Here is an 11,174-nt window from a genome sequence, read left to right as displayed (position 1 = left end):
ATAATCTGATCAATGAAGTGCTAACACAAATTCAGTGCTAATCACAAGAATTTTCCTATTATTTTCTAGTCAGATCAGTCAGCTCAAAGAGTGAACATTGTTGTTGTTTATCTTTTTTGTTTGTTATTTTTCAATTGAGTGGTTGCAGGGTCTACAATTTGTCTCTTTGTCTACTTCTACATCACTCGGAACTTTTCTCTTCACAGCTTTTGAAGTTAATAATTCTGAGGTATACTCTTTTCAGGAATTTCCTCAATAAAAAAATGAATGATCCAACTTTGAGACTTGACCAAAAGAGGTCTTAAAATCCTGATTTTCCAAGAGACACTTTTATGCAGCTCAAATGCATTTAACTTCAGTTTACTCGATTAGACTTCTTCACAGGAACTTTTAATCATGGTAGTCTCTATCTCAAACATACTACTCTAAACTCTAGTCCTTCCTCTCAAGATGACAAATGCTTATACTTACAAAAAAAAAGAAAAGAGTCATTTCAGAACATTCCTTGAGCACTATTTATCTCTCAGATTGTAGGATTGGATGCCATTCTTTTCCTCTTCTGGATCACGTATTGTCCTGTATATAACTCTACTAAATCATTTAATCACTTACCCAATTAATATTTACAGAGAAATTTTCAACTAAAGCTGGAGCCTGTGCCTACAACTAATAAATTTTCAACAAAAATGAGTCCATCTCCCAAAAAACTAGAAATAGAGAGAGGAAAGGTCATAGACATTGAATGTGACATAGTAGCTGTCCTACAGAAAATTATAAGTCTAGTGAAAGGGGAAGGTGGATAGGTAACTGATATCTGGGTGAGAGAGGATTTTGAAGAGGAAAAGCTTCTTGATGGAGGAATTTAAGAATGAAAAACAAGTGGTAATCAATGATGGGCAAAGACTGGAGGAAAGAGAATAACCAAAGGAACATCTTGGAGGTAAGAGTTTCTTTTATTAAAAAAATATTTTTTGATGAGGATGTCTATGATCCTTAGATTGTTGTTTACTTGAGTCTAAATGAAAAGAACCCAGGTCACTCCAGGATTTAGATATATGAATATTAAAGCTCATAATAGAAAATGCTTGTTAAACTAAATGTACTGTTATAAAGAAATATAGAAGAGAAATGATTGGTTTATATATTATACTAATAGATAACTGTCATCATTATGTATGGCTGAATAGATTTTGGAATTCATTGCTGAGAACTGGTATATATGTTCATAGATAAAAATGTCCTCATATTTTCGTGTACAGCCCTAATTTGATGATGGATTCCAAGTGCCCAATTTTAATCAAATCTGGCAAATTATCATTTATTATCACATTGAATACTACCTTTCTAAATAATATAGAACTCTAATTCTCTTCTGGAACTTTTCTAAGTATCTAACTTCATAATTATCTAACTTTATTAATTCTTCAACTTCTTTAATATTTTGATTCTCTTCTGGAGGTAGAGTTTGCTTATATTTTTTAAATTTCTTTTGTTATTCTTATGTTTTTTCATAATTCTTATCTTCTGAATATGCTTCTGAATCTGATAACTCTGAAGTACAGCTAAATTATACTTCTTGGAACATTAATTTTTCTTTGTGCAAATCTACTGCTCAGGGTCTAACCAGGATTTCAAATAGTCAGGATTAAAAGATATAGTACAGTGGGTACTATATAGTGTCAGTGTCTGACTTTGCTTCAATGCCCAGTACCACAACCAATCACTTAATCTATGCCAGGATGTGATCCTTGGGTACAGAACTAGTAGTAAATCCTGAGGACCAATGGATGTGATCCAAAATTCAATCAATAAATGTCAATAAGTTTTATATGAAACTTATTACATGTATATATAACACATATACATGTGTTACATATATACATATACAAGTGTTACTTGTGTTACATCCTCTGATTATTGAAACCATGTTCATACATTCATATATATATGAATATATAATTTTCTGTCTACTATTTTTTCTTGAATATTTGGTGATTTTTTATGGTGAGCTACAGTCTATTGAACCCTTAACTTTACTAATGTGAAACTTTAGTTTTCAATGGGTCATTCTATAGAGGATTTACATTTACATCTGCCATGCTCTGCTAGGCACTACAAATCTAAGAAACATTATGTGTTTGTGTGGGTTTTTTTTGTTTTCCTTTTCATTTTTGTACACAGGTGTTATGAATTTGCTTATAAGACCCAATGAGTAAATATAAAAATAGAAATTTGGGGGGCAACTTTCTATTCATTTCACAAAGTTAATGCAGAGACAGACAATTCTCCTCAGAACAGGTTACATTCTACTTCATTTATCAAATTCGCTGAATTCTCAGGATCAAATTTTAATGCAATAGAATTCAATTCAAATTCCATGCTATTCAGGTCACCAAAAAAAAAAAACTCACCTAGTTATTACACACCTTTATTTGAAAATCAGACGTTAGGGAATTAGAAGCTCTCATATGATAATCATAAGGTATGATCTGAAGGATTCCTGTGAAGGGAAGCTGGAGAGATAGTGGTGTCTGAACAAGGAATAAACCCTAAACACAATTGGGTGTGGTCCAAAAACAAAAGAGAAGGGTATACTTTTGGCCAAGTTTTCCTAGAAGGACATACTCCCAGAATAATCATCAGCTCTAAGCTTTGCTTACTGTTGTAGGATAGCATGTTTTTATTTATAGTCTTTGTTCCCCCACTTTTTAGTGCCAGTTCAATCTGAGTTTACAAATACTTGTTAAACAATTTTAGCTAGAATTCTTATCTGGTCTATACCTAAAGGGGTTTATCTGCCCATCTGGTATCATATTGCTGGAGATGAAATTTATTCTTTTATCATTTAATTTTTACAGCACACTTCTGAGCCATCCATCAGATTGGCTTTGCAGTGAATACAAATTGCATAGACCATTTTTCCACTTGTAGAAAAACATGGGAAGTACCTTAGAGGAGCACAGGCATTTCAGGCCACTTAAAGGAGCTGCACAGAAATAGTCTTGAACCTCTTCATCCCTCCCCACCAGCTGGACTGGCAGACTGCCTAATGCCAAAGCATGGACATGCTAATCCACCATGCTTCTCCCTGTCATTCCTTCTCCTCCCATGGCAGAGTTCATTTGGCTTGGCTATACACTGACTATTTTTAACATAACTAAAACCAACCAACTGCGGTATTTTCGAAGATTAATTATCACACACTTTTAAAAAGTCAATTTTCTTTAAACTAAGGATGCAAATGAGAAAACAAATGAAAAATGGATTTACAGAAGAACCACGTTTTCTGCTATTCAGCAGGAATCATTCCCAAACACTGATTAAAATATTGGGATTGCTTCATATCTTGTTAATCTCCAATGAAGATGCAATGCCATTTAAAATTAGCAAAAACTCTGTGTTTTAAGAGGAAAATCAGAGTAAAGCACATATATATATGTTAATTTACTATATAGATTTTTACTGGTCAATTTTGGTTGAAACTATAATCACTACCAGTTATTAGAAAGGGGTCAAGAAGATCAATATTTTCTAGATAATTTAATTCCCTACCAGTTTCACAAATAATCAACAGGCAATGATTATTTGTCATCAATAAAGGATAAAAATTCCACCATGACTTTTAATACTTTTTTTATTTATATATCCTTCTCTTTTGCTTTGGGACCACACCCAATTGTGCTTTGGGTTTATTCCTTGCTCAGACACCGCTATCTCTCCAGCTTCCCTTCAAAGGCATCCTTCAGATCATACCCTTATGATTATCATATGAGAGCTTATTTTAATACTTTCTGTATTTTCTCTCTCTCTCATCTATTCATTCCTAAATCATCTTATATTGAAAAGAAGGATGAGACCAAGTCTAGGAAAAATATTAGTTCAGGATGCCTTTAAAAATACCATAAATTTTATGACTTAAATTACATATATTCTTTCTGAGTTCTGAAAGTCAGAAACCCATGATCAAGTTTCCAAGTGAGAGTTTCCTTCCTCAATATAGAGGCTGCCTTTCAGTGTGTTCTCACATGATAAAAAATTGGAGAAAAACATTTTCTGGTGTCTCTTTTTACAAGAGCTTTGACTTTACCATGCGGGGCTAATGCTCATGACCTCATCTAAATTTAATCATCCCCCAAAGACCCATCACAATAATGGCTAGCATATTAACATACAAATTTTTTAGTGTTAAGGAAGGGACAAAAAATAATCAGTGTGTAATAATTAACTAGAGATATACTAAAAAAGTTAGTGGATACATAAATATACAATAGAGCTCTAAAATCTTTTGAATATGCAAAATGGGAAATCATACAATATGGGCAATTCATACTTGTATGAAGCTCTGTCCTGGAAAGTAGGGAAAAGTAAAGGGGGAGATATGGTAGGCATGCTGGGAACAGGAGTGGAGGGAGAACAACACTAGTGGTGAGAATGGACCTGATTCATTGTCATTATGTACCTTAAATATTATTGTGAAAGATTTGTAATTCACAATAAAAATTATAAAAAAAATGTTCAAGAGGAATTAAGAATTATGACCTTGTCTTTGAAGTAGATATCTGATGCTATCAGTAGGACTCTATGGGGTGGGACTTAACAAAATCTCCTCAGTTTTCCACACAACTTAGACCAAAATATCTTACCAATGCATATAGACCAAGAACCAGAAAACAAGGATGAATTAAGTGTTCCCACTAAGTATGTGATCCAAGTATTATAGTTTCTATTTCTAAGATGAGTCCCTGGTTGAAATGAAGTCATGAATTCCTGCTACTACTCTTGTATATATTTTATCTTCTTATCCTATCTCAGAATCAAAAGCTAGCAGAGCAGAATTGAGAGTTTTGAAGATTCAAAAGTGATAGGCACAACTAGAGAGGAGGGAGTACCCAGAGGGAAGAGTAAAACAGGACAATAGTAACCAACAAGTTTTACCTACCTTTCCATTTTCCTCTAATTAAGCTCTTAATTTGCCTGCATCCCAAATTCCTATTTCAAAATTTATTAATTCTAGAAAAGGGTAGAATTTTCCTGCGCATTCATTAGTAGCATACTATAAAAACACTGATCTCAATTCACCACTCCAATGAAAAAAAATGTGCTGCCAGAAAGTTTGAGAGTTATATGGACCAGTGATCTTCTGTGACCACTGAGTCAAGTCCCAGGAGCTGGACTGGAAGATACCATTCATGCTAGAATTGGCTCTGAGTAAGGCCAAACCACCTTTGAACCTCTGTGCAGTGTTGCATTGCCAAACTTTCAAATCAATCTGCATGGGGTTTTATTTGCCTGCTCAGCAATTTCTTTCAATTTATTCAGTGGATCTCCATTCACTTTAACACAAAATTTTGACTACTTTTATATAATGAATTTTAAAACCTATGATAATTTATACATGCTTGAAAAAATCCATCAGATATCACTATTTCCAGTTGGAGAGCAATTTATTTAAAAACTGTTCATCTATAGGAAAAAGTACTTTTTAATAAAGCACTTTGAAATTAAAGCACTTAATTCATTCACTGGACATTACAAAGAATGTTTGATATAAAAAGCACAGAATAAGCTCATATTGTGAATGAAACAATTCACTTTTGTCTTCCATCTATCCTTCCCTACTTACTTTATGCCATATGCTACGTTACCTGGATTGTCTTTGTTGTCATAGTAAAGTTCAAAATTCACCTAATACGATAAAAACCATAGTGGTGGTTTATGGTGATAAATGTAGAATCAAAGATTCATAGAGAGTAACTATTTATCTAAGGTGAGGCATCTAGTTAGGCAAATTTTAGGATTTATTGTGAAGAAAAAGAATTTTTTGTTTAAACACCCATCAATTTACTGTCATAGGTATTATATTAAAGTCTTTAATTTAGGAAGAGCTGAGCACTGAGGGCTGTATGGGCAGTCCTGAGAGACTAGAGTTCATAGGCACAAAGAATTACTCACTTCAATGAAGGCAAATGTATGTTTATCTTGGGGATCTTTGCCTGTATGGCATAAGAGATAAGTTTATGTTTATGTTGAACTAAAGAGTAATAAATAAAGAAAATTGTAAATTGTCCTTTAATCCTTCTGCATAGGTGGCCTAGTATTGACATTTACAAAATCTGGCATGATTTTTACTACACTTTGTATGTATTGTTTTTTATAACTTCTGATTTGCAATTATTTCTAGCATGACATATAGAAAAATGTCAATAGCTGTCAGTTTCTTGCTAAAGAGACAGCATCAAGGAGGGGTAATGATGATTACCTAAGAAAAGACTTCCAAAAGGTCCCTGTTCTCATGTGTCATGAGGAACCGACTCCATATGATCAAACAGGGACCATCCAATCTGGAACCCCAGATTCCAAATAAAGATTCAACACAGCTCCCTACAACAGCACCAGGAACAAAACTCCCTCTGGGAAATTCCTAATAACGCTCTGGCACCAACTTGTGACAAGTTGATAACAACAACCTGACAATAAAGAAATAGCAAAAACTTAATCCAAGAGCAGATTGCCCTATCTCATCAACTAACAGTAAGATACAATCAGAAGACACACCATCCTTTGATCTGTACAAAAACCAAGATCACTAATTACAGAAGATGAACTATGACAACCATGAATGAGCAGAACATTTGCTGGGACCAATAAGAAAGATCCCATCCTAGGCTTTGGCTAAGGATTTGTACAAAAACCAAGATCTCTAATCCCAGAGTTCTGACTTTGAAAACCGTGACAGAGCAGAACTTCTGGTGCCATAAGGAAAGACTCTATCCTAGGCTTCGATCTAGAATCTATGCAAAAATCAAGATCACTAATTACAGAAGACTGATTACAACAAATATAAGGGAGCAAATCTAGAACCATAAAGAAAGACTCTACCCTAGACTTTGTCCTATGACTTATTGAAATACCAAGACCTCTAGCTACAGAGGACTGATTTTGTCATCCACAACTAAGCAGAAAGTGTTCTGGCACTATAAAAAGACCTTGGGGTTTGATAATGAGCTTGTATGGAGCCTGTAGTTACTCCCACGACAGCATGCTTCAAAGGTGTAGAAACTCTGTATCTCCTAGGCCAAGGGAATTCCCTCTAACTTCCCCCAATACTTATTGTGCCTCTGCAAAAAAAAAAAAAAAAAAAGAAAGAAAAAGAAAAAACCACAATGCCTTGCCACACCAGCCCTTCAATTTTTTTCTTTTCTTTCTTGTGGTTGTTGTTTTGGTGATGATATTTTTGTTCTTGCTGCTGAGTTTTTACTCATTGCTTGATTTTTGTTTGTTTGTTGTTTTGCTTTTTTGTTTTTATTTTTCCATTATTTTTCCTTTCTTCTTCTGAATTGATATTTATAACCTCTAGATCAGGGGTCCTCAAACTTTTTAAACAGGGGCCCAGTTCACTGTCCCTCAGACCATTGGAGGGTCTGACTATAGTAAAAACAAAACTTATGAATGAATTCTTATGCACACTGCATATATACCTAATTTTGCAATGAAGAAACAAAACAGATACAAATACAATATGTGGCCTGCGAGCCATAGTTTGAGGACCACTGCTCTAGATAGATTCCTCCCAGCTTTTTTTTCTTCTCTCTTTCTCTTCTTTATCCAACAGACCACAGAATTTAAATCATCTTGTTCTCCCTCTTAACTTGAGGAGTAAAAATGGATGGTATCAGGAACAACTAGTCATATGAACATTGAGTGTAAATAAAAAATGATCAGACTTAAACACTGAACCCAAAGTCAATGACACCAGAATCAATACCCAATCTACAGCAAGCTATACACAAAGGAGACCTCTTAAACTTGCAGTCCATGGTGAAAAGGGGGAGGTAATGGGATGCATGCTAGGAGCAGGGGTGGAGAGAGAACAACACTAGTGGTGGGAAAGGCCCTAATTCATTGTCACTATGTACCTTAAATATTATTGTGAAAGACTTGTATTTCAATTTAATTACAGTAAAAATTATCTTTAAAAAATTTCCTGTTCTAGAGGATAGTCCACATTTGACCTCCCTTCAGTTCTTCTGAATAGCCAAAGATCACTTTAGTTATCGAAGGGGAGAAATTAAAACAAAGATTTCTATATAGCACCTTAACATTGTTACCTCTCATTTGTATTGTTACAGCCATACAGGGTTTTGTGTCTTACTTGTCAGTCCAAACAGCCATTGATTATTAAAGATTGCATCCTATTTATGACTCAGTAGACCAGCACAAAACAATGGAGAATCCAGGTCACAAGAGGTGAGATATGTCACTACAAGAGTAACTTGAGCACCTTGTCTCTTATCTTTGGTAGAAGCTTTTATTTTCTCTCTTTATTTGCAATAAACTGCCACTTCTTTTCCCTCTAAATCTTTCCTTTCTCCTCTTATCCATGAACCTTGTCAAAAAATATAGAATTATAGTAAATGCAGCAGGAAGACATTCTAAAAATAAATACAAATATAAAGCATTGTTGGAAAATAGCCTTTGTTTGAAGGGTCCATTAATATGTCAGTTATTTGCCCCTCATTTTATTTTTTATAAATAAAAATTTGTCCACTAGAGTTCCACTAGATTGGGTTTGGTTCTCATTTGGAGGAATCAGACTTTGGAGGAAATACTGGAAAATATGTGGGTAAAGGTTCACTGTTAGCAATACAGAACAGGGTGTTTCCAAGATTCTCTCCAGTGACTGGTTTTTGTTTTTTTTTTTAACAAGAGTAAAAGTGAAGAGAAATATAGAGGATAATATGAAGAGTTTGGAGAAATGGGTCGCTAATTTAGACAACACAATAGCAAATCTGTGCAGAGCAGACAGAAAGGTTGGAGAGTGCTGGCAGTTAACAAGAGCTCACTGAAGCTCAAAGGCTCCTGAGCTCTTGGCAACATGTGAAAAATCCCCCATTTAGTCAAGGGCAGAACTTGAAAAGTTCAGACCAGGGGAAAAATTGACATCTATAAAACTGTTCTTCTCAGACAATATTAGTCTAGTCATCACACACCCTCATTTTTAAAATTTCATTTAAAGGGCATGACTCACATAGTTGACAAGTTGATCATAATACATTTGTTTTCAGGTAAGTGGAAACAAAATTATTGACAATAAAGAAAAGATGGCCAGAGAGATAGCACAGTGGTGGGGCATTTGCCTTGTATACAGCAGACCCAGGATAGACAGTGATTCGAATCCTGGCATCCCATATGGTTCCCAGAGCCTGCCAGAAGTGATTTATGAGCACAGAGCCAGGAGTAACTCTTAAGTGCCACCTGATGTGACCCAAAAACTAAAAAGAAAGATAAAACTGTATAAATAAAGACATTAATAAAGAAAGAAAAATGCTAATAAAAAGAGAGGGAGAAAGAGAGGGGGAAGAGAAAAAGAAAGAAAGAAAGAAAGAAAGAAAGAAAGAAAGAAAGAAAGAAAGAAAGAAAGAAAGAAAGAAAGAAAGAAAGAAAGAAAGAAAGAAAGAAAGAAAGAAAGAAAGAAAGAAAGAAAGAAAGAAAGAAAGAAAGAAAGAAAGAAAGAAAGAAAGAAAGAAAGAAAGAAAGAAAGAAAGAAAGAAAGAAAGAAAGAAAGAGAAAAAAGTACAGTGACAAGCAAATATGCAGAAATTTTTGTATCTAATAAAGTCATTGTTCAGAAGATTTAGTATACTCTTATTGCTAGTTTTGCTGATTGACATTTATAACTTCATTTGTTTCTGAACATTAAGCGGTGTTAGATATACAATTGCATATAAATTGGTGTTTTCTATGTGGATGACAGAATTAAACAAAAATAAGTTGACCAGGAATTCCAAGCACTATTGTTGATACTGTGGCTTTGGGGGGCATGCTTTCAGCTGCGAGGCTATGAAAAGTATGAAAAGGTGGGAAGAGGGTGCCTACACTCACTCCATATAAGTCCTGGTGATAATAGTCCCAATACTGGTATACCTGGGAGTTTTATATCTGATTGATGTCTCTGCAGAGAGCTGTAGAGGAGTGGTAAAGCAGGGCCATTGGTGAAGAGGTAATTGTGGGTAATGGGTGCAGCAGGTGTGTCTTTGGCAGGACTTGACCTGTTTTCTCCTCCAGAGACTGCCAGTTTACAGCTGTGTGGCCAATGTACCTGTATTTTTTCATTGAATTATCTTTTAAGAAGAAAATGAATCTCTGGAGCTGGCCAGATTCAGACATGGCTACCAGACTTTCAATTTTACTGAAATAATAAATGGGTGTATTTAACTCAAAGGATTAATTCAATTTTTTGACATTAGAGGATAAAATGAGGTTGAAGTAGAGTTTAGTCATCTGCTGTTGTATGTGACTGAGTATTTTTGCCACCTGGACAGACAACTTCAATAGGCTTCTAACAAGCTGGCAGTTGGTCAGGAGTTTCTCCCTCATAAAGATACTATACTTGGTCACCAAGACTTCGATCTGTCATCTTTTTTTATTAATAATTTTTATTTTGACCAAAGTGGATCACAAATCTTTCACAGTAGTATTTTATATACATAGTGACATTGAATCAGGGGCATTCTCACCACCAATGTTGTCCTACCTCTACCCCTGTTCCCAGCATGCATCCCATATTGCCTCTCCTTTCCCCCTCAGGCTGCTAGTGTAAGTGGTCTTTTCTGTGTCTAGCTTGTTGTAGATTGGGTATCGATTCTGTTGCAGTTGGCTTTGGATTTGGTGTTTAAGCCTGATCATTTTTTTATTTCCACTCAATCTGTCATATTTTTAAATGTGTTTAGTTGGCTCAGGTTAACAGACCGGAGTGTGTCTAAGTGATGTGTACTTTAAGGATCGTGCAGAAAGTCAATTTTTTTAGTTCTGGGCCCAAAGCAATAGCACAGCAGGTAGGGCATTTGTCTTGCATGCAGCCAAAAGTACCACAATTTAGACATAATTTCATTAAATTTTTCCAGAAAGAATCATACACAAGATTATGTTAAAGAATACAGGTAACAGGAAAATATTAAAAGTTTGGCTAGCACATGGTCATTGACCCAGTGATCAATTCATTCATAACAGAATCTACCAATAAACTCTGGTGTCAGGTGAGGGACCTACATAGAGGAGCTAGTATAATATATATATCAGTATCCCCTAGCATGGAGTTTGGTAAACATGCTGTAGAGAATCTAGAACACTGAAATGAGTAACTAATAAGAATTTAGGGAAATAGACCATGAAAT

This window comes from Suncus etruscus, chromosome 5 (assembly GCF_024139225.1).
Source record: "Suncus etruscus isolate mSunEtr1 chromosome 5, mSunEtr1.pri.cur, whole genome shotgun sequence".
NCBI classification, from domain to species: Eukaryota; Metazoa; Chordata; class Mammalia; order Eulipotyphla; family Soricidae; genus Suncus; species Suncus etruscus.
This window is presented reverse-complemented; position numbering follows the sequence as displayed.